This window comes from Ananas comosus, linkage group 12, assembly GCF_001540865.1.
Source record: "Ananas comosus cultivar F153 linkage group 12, ASM154086v1, whole genome shotgun sequence".
Taxonomy (NCBI): domain Eukaryota; kingdom Viridiplantae; phylum Streptophyta; class Magnoliopsida; order Poales; family Bromeliaceae; genus Ananas; species Ananas comosus.
The window spans coordinates 9,109,156-9,120,089 of NC_033632.1; the positions used below are offsets into that span (position 1 = coordinate 9,109,156).

General features: G+C 33.8%; 1 long non-coding RNA gene across 1 annotated transcript; it reads left to right on the top strand.

The window, feature by feature from the left end:
• Nucleotides 8,133-10,657, top strand: LOC109718901. The gene is made up of 2 exons (XR_002218545.1): nucleotides 8,133-8,300; nucleotides 10,428-10,657. It is a non-coding gene; the product is annotated as an uncharacterized LOC109718901 (long non-coding RNA).

Here is a 10,934-nt window from a genome sequence, read left to right on the forward strand (position 1 = left end):
AATAAAAATTATTAAATATTTTATATATTGTATAAATAAGTAAAAATAAATTATGTATATATATATAATTTATTCGGGTTTGAATTCGGATAATATTTCGGATATCCATATCTATTGATATCCCTACTCCTTATTCCACTTTTCAATATACAAATAATACGTATTAAACACGGTGAACCATTCACCGTGTTTAGACACGGTGAATGATGCCCTGGCCCCAGCCCTGCCCGCGTGGCGCTGACGTGGCGACTGCGTGGCAGGGACAGGACCATTTTTGCAATTTTAATTTTGATAGGGCTATTTTTAAAATAAAAATTGCTCAGGGGGCTATTTGCAAAAAAAGCTTATTATTTTATTTAGTATTAAGTGATCAATTTTGATTAAATTCGTCTTATCTAGCCTATCGAAAATAAAAAAAAAAAAAAAATAGCTCTGTTAATACCATCACGCTTTCACTGGACATGGAACTGTGTAATTTTTCTAAATAATGAGATATTTGCCAAAAAAGTATTTCTAAAATACATTCATTTAACTAGTATAAATTATTTTAAAAATTAAAATAACCAACAAAAAAGGGCACGTGCAACACGCGCTTAATTTACACACACACACGCACAAAGTTAAAATTTAAGAAAAATAATTTCTCTTGCGAATTTTGGTCATTTAATAAATCTTATATGATTATAACCATCTAATTTGGAAGAAAACAAAAATATTGAATTATAATAGATTTAACAAAATTCATTATGTTATTAATGTTGAACTACTTTGGAAACTTAAATGTTTGTTGATAAGTTACAAAATTATTGAAAAATAAAATAGAATAAAAATTAGTAAGTTTTAAGTTTAGATATGTTTTCAAACTAGAGAAGTATTTAAAAAAATAATAATAAAATTTGATAGACTTAAAACTGTTATCCCTTTTTTTTTAAAAAAAAAATCTAATATAGATACTATTTTTTATAGGGCTTATTTTGACTAATTAAATGCACCACCTACTGTAGTTAATGATTTTAAAATCAGGCCGAATCTGAACATGATCTAATCTATAAAGCGGTTCGATTCAACCCTCTTAACTAGGTAATCTAAAAGCCACTTTGAATCATTCGAAAAACCGGTGGTTCAACCATCGAATCGATGAACCGATCCAGTTTTGATCAAATTAGTTTGATATTTTTTAATCGAATCATATTAAAATCCAAGGATTTAAAATCAACCTAGTTGATTTTATTTTCCACTAAACAAATTAATGTTAAAAAAGTGGAACTTGAAAAACTATACTTAATTAATTATAATATTAAAATAATAATATATATATATATATATTTTATAATATAATAAAATTAAACCATGGGTCTTATGCTTAGTTTGGTATTAAGGCCTATCTAACGCTATTAGATAAAATAGAGTTGTGAAAAAAACATATAGGGATATACTTCTACGTTCTCCGGTGGGACCGCAGAAAATATATCGTAACCGACTTATCGCGATATGCGGAACACAATATTATATACGGAAAGGTATTTCGCAATCTCCACGCAATCCCAAACGAAGCCTTAATCACTTTTAATTTAGTAACAGTTTCGGGTCGTTTTTGGACCTGATTTTTAAAACATTGTTATCTCCGAATAACCTACCCACCTAATTTGCTATTTAATGCTGATCATTTATTTGTATTTATTAAAAAAGAAACAAAATAAACTCCTCTAGGATAAGAACTCACGATAAATACGCAAGGAAATTGAAGAGAAATTTGAAGGCCTGTGAGTGTCTTCCAACTAGCAATCTTTTTTCTTAAAAAAAAAAAAAAAATCCTCAGAAAGCGAAAATTTATTTAGTACTCTTGAATTTAGGATAAATTATTATTTTATCAAAAAAATGCCGTCGTTTTGCATATTAAATAAATCATATCACGTAAACTAACTAAAAAAATAAACGGTATTTATACTATGGGTTGAGCTGGAATGTTATCGGTAACAAACGAATTCCGTTGCCATCCATTTGTTTTCGATGATGGAGTCTTCAAATCAACGATCGGCACCGTTGAACATGATCTATACTACTTGAAGTATTTAGAAACAAAATTTTAAATCTTTTCGACATCATTAACCTAATGATCAAAGGGTTTCAAAATTTGTAATTTTAATGGTAGATATGAAGCGTTTTCTCATTTAATGGTGTAAAACTATCCAAATCAATTGAATTTTGATCAGAAAATTTTTTAAACTATTTAGAACAAGATCTATACTCTTGATCTTGATTACAAAATTTCTATCATCACTTTTTAGAGAATATTTATTTTCAGCCGTTCATTTTTACGTCCACTTGATAGAGAAGAGAACAATATCGGAACAGCATGAAATTTAATTTCTAAATACTTCAAGCGGTATAAATCATGTTCAACGGTGCCGATCGCCGATTTGGAGGCTCCATCATAAAAAACCAAATGAATGGAAACGGAGCTCGTTTGCTATTGATAGTATTACAGCTCAACTCTGTATACTATACTATACATTATTTTATACCAAAAAAGGCAAAAGTTTTTGGGGATAACAAATACTATGATAAGAGATTGAGAAAGTGGATTTTAAAATGTCAAGATGATCTTAACTTTGTGTCATGTCACATTTTTGTCATGAACTAAGCATGATAATTCTTAATTTCTGATCCGAATTCTCAAAAATCTTAAAAAATATTGTGAACCAAATAGGTAAAACATGTTTTAGTTATATATATATTTTTTCACATCAAAGCTAAATAAATAATATGTAAAAGCAGTCACTTATACTCTTTTTTTTTGTTGGATTAATTTCATACAGGTCCCTGCAAACATAGTGAATAATAAATATATCACTATAAATTTCAACTTTCATATGTTGTCCGTCCCTACAAACGTCCTGATATTTTCAAATATATTCCTATCGTTAGAATCCGTTAAAAAAATATAGTTAACCATAGATTAAATACAAAACCCTGATTAGTTTTTGATATTTCTATATCCTCTTATATTATACTGTTATAATTTTTGGAGAGACATATTTGTAATCGCAAAATTGAAAATATAAATAGTTCTCTAACGGTTATTTAGCGGTAACAAATTAGAGGAATATATTTGAAAACATCTAGACTTTTACATGAACAATATATAAAAGTTAAACTTTATGGTAATATATTTATCATTTATTATATTTGTAGGGATATGTATAAAATTAACCCTCTTTTTTGCATTAAAATGTCTATCATTTTTCTTTTTTTTTATATCAATTATCTATTGATGTTCCCTTGTTCCCTCTATATTTACTCGCGATAACATCTATATATCCATTTTATTTCATGTTACATCTTAAAAATTGCTTTGCACTCCTCCAAAAACAGTCTCTATAGATTGATGTACCTCTTTTTCTTTTTTTCTTTTTTTTTTGAGAGATAGGTAGCATGCTACTCTCTTCGTTTATTTTATTTAGAAATAAATTTAGCTGGAAATGTGAATCACCTAGGATTCGAATTTGGGTCTCGGGTACAAACCACCAAATCCTTTGTCACTTTCTCTAAGGACGGTCGGTGATTGATGTACCTATTGCCGGTTTAAGTTGCATGCACGAACAAATAAAAACTATTTGTATTATGCGTACTTACACATCAGCAGCTTACAAGGACAACAACACATCAGTTTGTACCTTAATCTTAAAGGAGCAGCTTACAAGGACAACAACACATCAGTTTGTACCCTAATCTTAAAGGAGCTACGGCGATTTAGAGAGATCAAATCAAGGATAATATATATAATAATTATATTTTTAGACAATAAGGCACGATTAAGTTGCATGAATAAACTAATCAAAAGTGATCACATCTATTTTGCTGACATATTAATAATTAACCAGGCCCATATATAAAAGCAACGTTATAGGGGACTACATAAAGAGTTCGGCTATAATGCTATGGATAGCACTAAGTACTTAGTGCTATTAAGTTTTTTACTGTTGCATCTATCCGTTGATCATTTTCACTCGTTCATGTCAGTATCATCCTAATATGGACATGTGAGGCTACATAAATAAAAAATATTCTTTCAACACAATGTATCTGGTATTCCTAGGTTCTAATGATGAGGATATATATATATATATAGTAAAGTTATAGAGACGTGTAGTGCCCAATTATCCGATGATTTATTTATTTATTTATTTTTTTGGTTTTTAGCCCCAGAAGTGGAAACCCAGACGTCTAGTAGAAAGAAATGTAGTGCTTCTAGGACTCTAATTAATGACAGTTGTTTAATTTCTTCATCCTAAGAAATAATTGTTAGGTTTTTTCTTTTGTGTAATCGCTTCGAGTGTTCTTCTTCAATAACTTAACAACGTTAGGAGGCTGATGAAACTCAAACTCAGAATCTTCTGCTCGAATATCATGTTTAAATTATACAAAACAATAACTTAAATTTAAACTATCGAAGAAGAGAACGACACTTTTAATATTTATATTCAACAATTCTGTCAAAATCACAACCGCACGTCATTTTTTTTTAATTGATTAGTCCGAAATTATTTTCGCACTACAGGGAAGTCCAAAAATTGCTGACAACTTGATTCTTCAGAAATATTGTATTCTTATATTTGATTCGTATTTAAGCGTTATGGACACAGACATGAAATACAACGCATGACACAATTCGAATATGATGACTCGATAATTTTAAAAAAATTAGAATACGAGTATATGGTTGAATACCTCTAATAAAATATTATAATAATAATAATAATATACCAATATATAATTATTATATATAAATATTAATTTTGTTAAAATATTAGTATATTTCTCATACGAATATAAATTAATAAATTCTCATGAAAAAAAATTTTCCGTCATATATAATTTATTTATATCGTTCAAAAGAAATTTGTATATATGCATTCATCAAATTATTTTTTGATTTTTTTAATGGGATGTGATATTGAAGCGCGTCAGTGGCACGTCCACGTCGTATGTATGTGAATTCGATATAGACACACGAGACTTATAGCTGTGTCCGTAATACATAGGTTCGTATAATCTTATTCCTAAAACACACATTATTATCTTATGCATTATATATTAATACATAAAATAAAATATGTAAGATATATATATAGAGAGAGAGACGTCCCCCTTTCAGAAGCTATATATATTGCCAAAATGTACATCAATATTTAATGATTAATAAGTAGTGTTTTAGAAGCAATGTCAACATAATTTTATTTATATTTTTTAAATTTTCTTGTAAACTTGGTTAGCATAATTAATTAATTTTGTTAGTTTCCAAAACAAATCCTTAACGTGCTAATAATAATTAAGCGCTCGTGTTCGGCTCGAAATGAGCTCGAGATCGGCTCACTCGTTTAGTAAACGAGCCGAACACGAGCTGGACTCTTTTAAGCTCGGTAAGTAAGCACGACCGAACCAGCTGGGGTCAGCTCGCGTCGTGTTCGCTCCGAAAACAGCTCGAATACATATATTTTATATTGTCATATATCTATATAATTTATATTATATAAATAAATAATTATATATAATATATAGTTTTATTATTTAATTTTTAGGCAAAGTAAAATATAAATGCGAGTTTAATTATAAAAAGATTATTTATATGTAAGTTCCAACATTAGATCAAAGTCTAATGAATAAGATTTATAATAAATTTATTTTTATATATATTTAATCCATTTTTTTAATTTATGTTCGTTACCAGCTCGGAGCAGCTGCCGTGTTCGTTCGTTAATAAACGAGCCGAACACGAAGCTGAATTTTTCGGCTCGATACTAACTGAGCCAGCTCGTGTTCGAGCTCGTTTATAAACGAGCCGAAGAAAACGAGCCGAACATGAGCCGACCCCAGCTCGCTCGCTGGTTCGGCTCGTTTAATTACACCGCCTATATGACACGTACCAACATAACCCTTTACGTATATCATATTATATAACGTACACATAACCCTTTTACGTATATCATATATATAAGGGAAAACTTCAAAAACTCTCCCTGTGGTTTCATACTTTTTCATTTTAGTACCCTGTGGTTTGAAATGTATCAAGTTAGTACCATGTGGTTTCACTTTTTTTCACTTTAGTACCCTGTGGTTTAAAATGTATCAAGTTAGTACCCTGTGGTTTCTGACTTTATCACTTTAGTACCCTATGGATTTACACTTTATCACTTTAGTACCCTATAGTTTATATAAATCACAGGGTACTAACTTGAAAAAAAAAAAACACAAGGTACTAAAGTGATAAAATGCAAAACCACAGGGTACTAACTTGATACATTTTAAACCATAGAATACTAAAGTGATAAAGTGAGAAACCACAGGGTACTGATTTGATACATTTTAAACCATATGGTACTAAAGTGAAAAAAAATGAAACCACATGGAAGATTTTTGAAGTTTTTCCTATATATAACGTACACATAATCCTTTTAAGTATATCATATATATAACGTACACATAACCCTTTTACGTGTATATATATATATATAACGTACACATAACCCTTTTACGTATATCATATATATAACGTACACATAACCCTTTTACGTATATCATATATATATAACGTACACATAACCCTTTACGTATGTAGCGCCGCAACTATTAATTGCATGTAACTCATGGAACAATAAATTATTCACTAGTACTAGTTATATATACATTCCAAAAAAAAAAAGAAGCTAAATTACAAAAATAAATTTCTATAAATATTTATTTTTTTAAAATTTTTTTCTTAACTTTAAAATTCTATATTTTATCTGCTTAAAATTTCAGAAAAAATTTCAGAAGGTACGACGTTAATTAATAGAGAGGGTAAAATGACAAAATTATCCTTATTTTTTCTATAAAAAAATAATTTTTTAATATATTTCTGTCATTTTTAAAGATATTTTTAGTATAAATTATAAGAAATAGACGGCATAGTGATGGAATTCTAACAGAGGAATGCGAGTAAAATATAGAATGTGAAAGTTACGAAAGAAAAATAAAAAAACAGGTAATTATAAGGAATTTTTTTAAAATTTAGTCGGAAAAAAAATAAAAAATGTATGGAGACCCTTTTCAATTGTAGGGCATTTTGTTATAGTCTCAGCAAGTTTTATTTTTCAATAAAAATTAAATTAAAAATTCTGTCTAATTCATTGACGATTTTATCAAATTTAATATACGCAATTATTCTTTTTAGTAAATAAACCTAAACCAAGTTCGCTACTAATAACTTATAAAGTTGTTACATTTGATAAAATTTTTAATCAAATTGAGTATAACAATTTTAATTAAAAAAAAAAAAAGAAGACAAGAGGTCTTAAATGGAAAAACTAAAAAATTGGGGACCTTATTTCAAAATAGCTTTGCACACATTTGAGTTCACAATTATTAGGCCAATTTGCATAAAAAATTCACCAGTTTTGAGCTTTTGCAAAAATTGGCTGTCTTTTTGAATTTTGCAGGTTCGGATCGAATTTTCAGAAAATTGATCAAAACACCCTTTCCCCTTTTCTCTCTCCTCTTTTTTTTTCGTTCTTTTTTTTCTCTCTCCCCAGAGGGCGGCAGAAGCAGAGGCTGTAGTACTGTCCCTAGTGTTTAACTGTCTGTGAGATTTCAGCATCTGCCGCTTGTCGGCACGTATGGTGGGTGTCGAGACAAGTTGGAGTCGTTTTGACGCGAAATGGATGAAAAACTGACTCAGCACGGCGCGAGAGTGAAGTTCTATCTGATACTAAAATCTACAAAGTGTAAGATTTCAGTGTTGTGTACCGGTACCTGGGGAGAAGTATCGGTACCCCAGTGAGATTGTAGCACTGGATGCTCTTGGGTTTGCACATATCTGATGCTGAGTACCGGTACCTGTTGTTGAGTACCGGTATCGAGCTCGGGTACCGGTACTACATCGGGCTAGTACCGGTACCCAGCTCGCGAGACTATGGATTGAGGGGTCGAGTACCGGTATTCAAGCTGAGTACCGGTACTCTAGGTGGAAAAGTGAGTTGGTAAGGGTAGTTTGGTCTTTTTATTTGTTGTTCATCCCAACCTAACCTAGCCTATAAACATGCATCGGGAGCCTTAGAGAGCAGGATATTTCTTCTTTTCCTCTCTCTCTCTAGCTGATGTACGCCGTTCGTTGGGAAGTCGCGGATCGAGCTCGTTCGGATTTGTCGTTTCTCAGGAGGACCGTTCGTGCGCGTGGGTATCTCGGTTGAGCCGTTGGAGGTCGAGCGAGCGTGCGGGTTTCCTCCTGTCAACTTCTTGCCGACGTTGAACGAGCGCTTGAGGTGGGTTAATGTTTACCGAAATCGTCGGATTTCCTTCTAAGTCATAGAATTGTCAGCATGTATTATTGGCTTTGTTCATCATGTTAATAGCTCGAATTCATCGATTTGTATGTTTTTATGAAATTTGAAATTGGAGCATAAGTTAGTGATTTTAGATAAAATTATACATGTTGAACTGGGATTTAACTTAGGAGAAAACTCGTTAAAGCTACACTGTCATTTTCTGAAAAGTTACTATATTTAACTTCAGGAACTGTTATACATTTGTATCCCTGCTGTTAGTACGTACTGGATACTCAGATTAGTATAGGGTGAGTTTACGCTTGTGCTGAGGAGCCGAGCTCGTTTTACATGTAAGTTATGAGGAGCCCTAAGATCTATCTAGATATTATCAAACATCTAGAGGGGGGTGAATAGGTGAATATGTCAAAAACACAATCTTAATGCGATAAAAATAAATGCGCGAAAAATAAAATAGCACACCGAGATTTACGTGAAAAAACTCCAACTAGGAGTAAAAAACCCACGGGACCAACACGCGCTAACAATTTACTAAGAAATAAAAGATTACAAGGTGATTACTGAATCCATGGACTCAAACCTCTCTTTTATCTTCTCTGGATCTCGCGCACACCAACGGGTTGTCCACACCCCACATTCGACTCCACGAACGCCACGTCCCGAATCCACGAGACATCCATACTTCGAATCCTCAAAGCCTTGATCACGTCGAATCCATGACGCCGACTCGAATCCACGAGTGCACTCCGTTCGGAGCAATATGAACAAGGTTGATGATGTTTTATTGCTTAGATAATCATTAAAGAACCGTAGAAAATGTTTCTAAGCAATAGCCGGATCAATTCTCCATGAAGAACAAGAAATTAGGGTTTTAAGAATTGATCCGATAGAAACTTGTTGTTGGAGAAAGAAAGAGAGCACACAATAAGTTTTTAGGGTTTCAAAAAGATATTCTATGCTTAGCCATATTTTAGAAACACCTCTACATCTTATTTATAGGTTTAGAAGACTTAGAGATAGACTAGGATTTGAAAAACTGATCTTTAAAAACAAAAGACGGTTTCAGGGTCCGGACCTCCCGAAGGGTCCGGACCTTGAAGGTCCGGACCTTAAAGCGAGGGTCCGGACCCTCTCTGCGTAACAGCAAATACAATACGGGGTCCGAACCTTAACTCGAGGGTCCGGACCCTCGCTGCGTGTTAAAAAATTCAATCTACGGAGTCCGGACCTTACGTCCAGGGTCCGGACCCTCGCTGCGTACAGAGAGGACCTACGGGGTCCGGACCTTGATCCCAGGGTCCAAATCCTGAAGGTTGAAAAACTCAATTTTTAATTAATTAATTTATTTAAACCCATTCTAATGTCTTCCAAACACTTGTACTTATATATAAATCATCATCAATAGTATTTAAACTTACCGAGCATTGTGGATCTATGCTTTGAATCTTCGAGTCTTCAATCTGTCTCTTCTTCTTTAAACCTTTAAGACTCTGACTTCACGAAATATGTCAACTTAAAATCCGTAACATTACAGTAGTGTGTAGACTATTCCGTACTGTCGGGTGCCGTTGTGATTGACGGTGGACCCAGATTTGTATCAGATTGTGACAAGGGCACGTGAGCTTTGGTTGTTAGACCAGTTGGACCCATTTGCATTGACTACAGCCTGTGAGAGCCTGATTGAGCTCGGTAGAGACACGCTTGCATACTCGGTTGGGTCGTGCCCATGAGTGCCGCTCTGGACTGAGGCTTTGACTTGCGTTGATGTCGTAGCCGTCTTGTTTGGACCTTTTTCTTGAACCGGCCATCCCTGCGGATGGTATACGGTGTAGCTTGATTACAGGCAGGGTGGGTCCGCTTGGGCAGCCCGTGTGAGATTGGGTCAGTGGTAGCTAGTGATGCATGTTTATGTCTACAGTTAGTTGGTTTTGGTAGTGATAGTATAGAGGCATGCAGCTGTGGAGTTCTTTCTAATTTTCCTTACTATCCTGTGCATATCATTACTGTAGGCTTAGTGGGTGGGCCGTTGAGGTCGGTGACGGTACCCACTGAGGCCTACTCTGTTTTGCAGTAGTTCTTACACCCAGTTGTTTACACCTTTTGCAGAGCTTTCGTCTTCGGCTACTGCTGTTGTGGATTCTGACCGATGCAAGGGAGTCGCGAGCTAGAGTCGTCCCTTCCTTGGTCGTTTGCTAGAGGAGCACCCGTCAGAGGTAGTTTTGGGTTTCATGTACATACTGTTTTGTTGTTGTGGTACTTGCTGGAGCGAGGGGTGTTGTAGCCTGTGTATGTACAGTGAACCCATTTTGTTTTATATATACATGTGTTTGTTTTTAGTAGCTCTGGACTATGGTTGTAGCTCCTATTCGTTTGCAGGTACAGCTATCACTTCGTATATACGAAAAATTCCTAGGTATACGACGGGTCTGTTGGCGTGCCCGAAAAAATGTGAATATCCCGGGCGTGACAAAGGGGGAGGCAGAGGCAGCCCGCCTCGTCTCTGTACAGCGCACTCTCACCTTTGCTCGCGCAGCCTCCGCCTTCCTCGCCTCCGACCCTGCCGAGATCACGCCTGACCCTTTTTTTTCTCTTTGACCCTCCTCCATCGCCTCC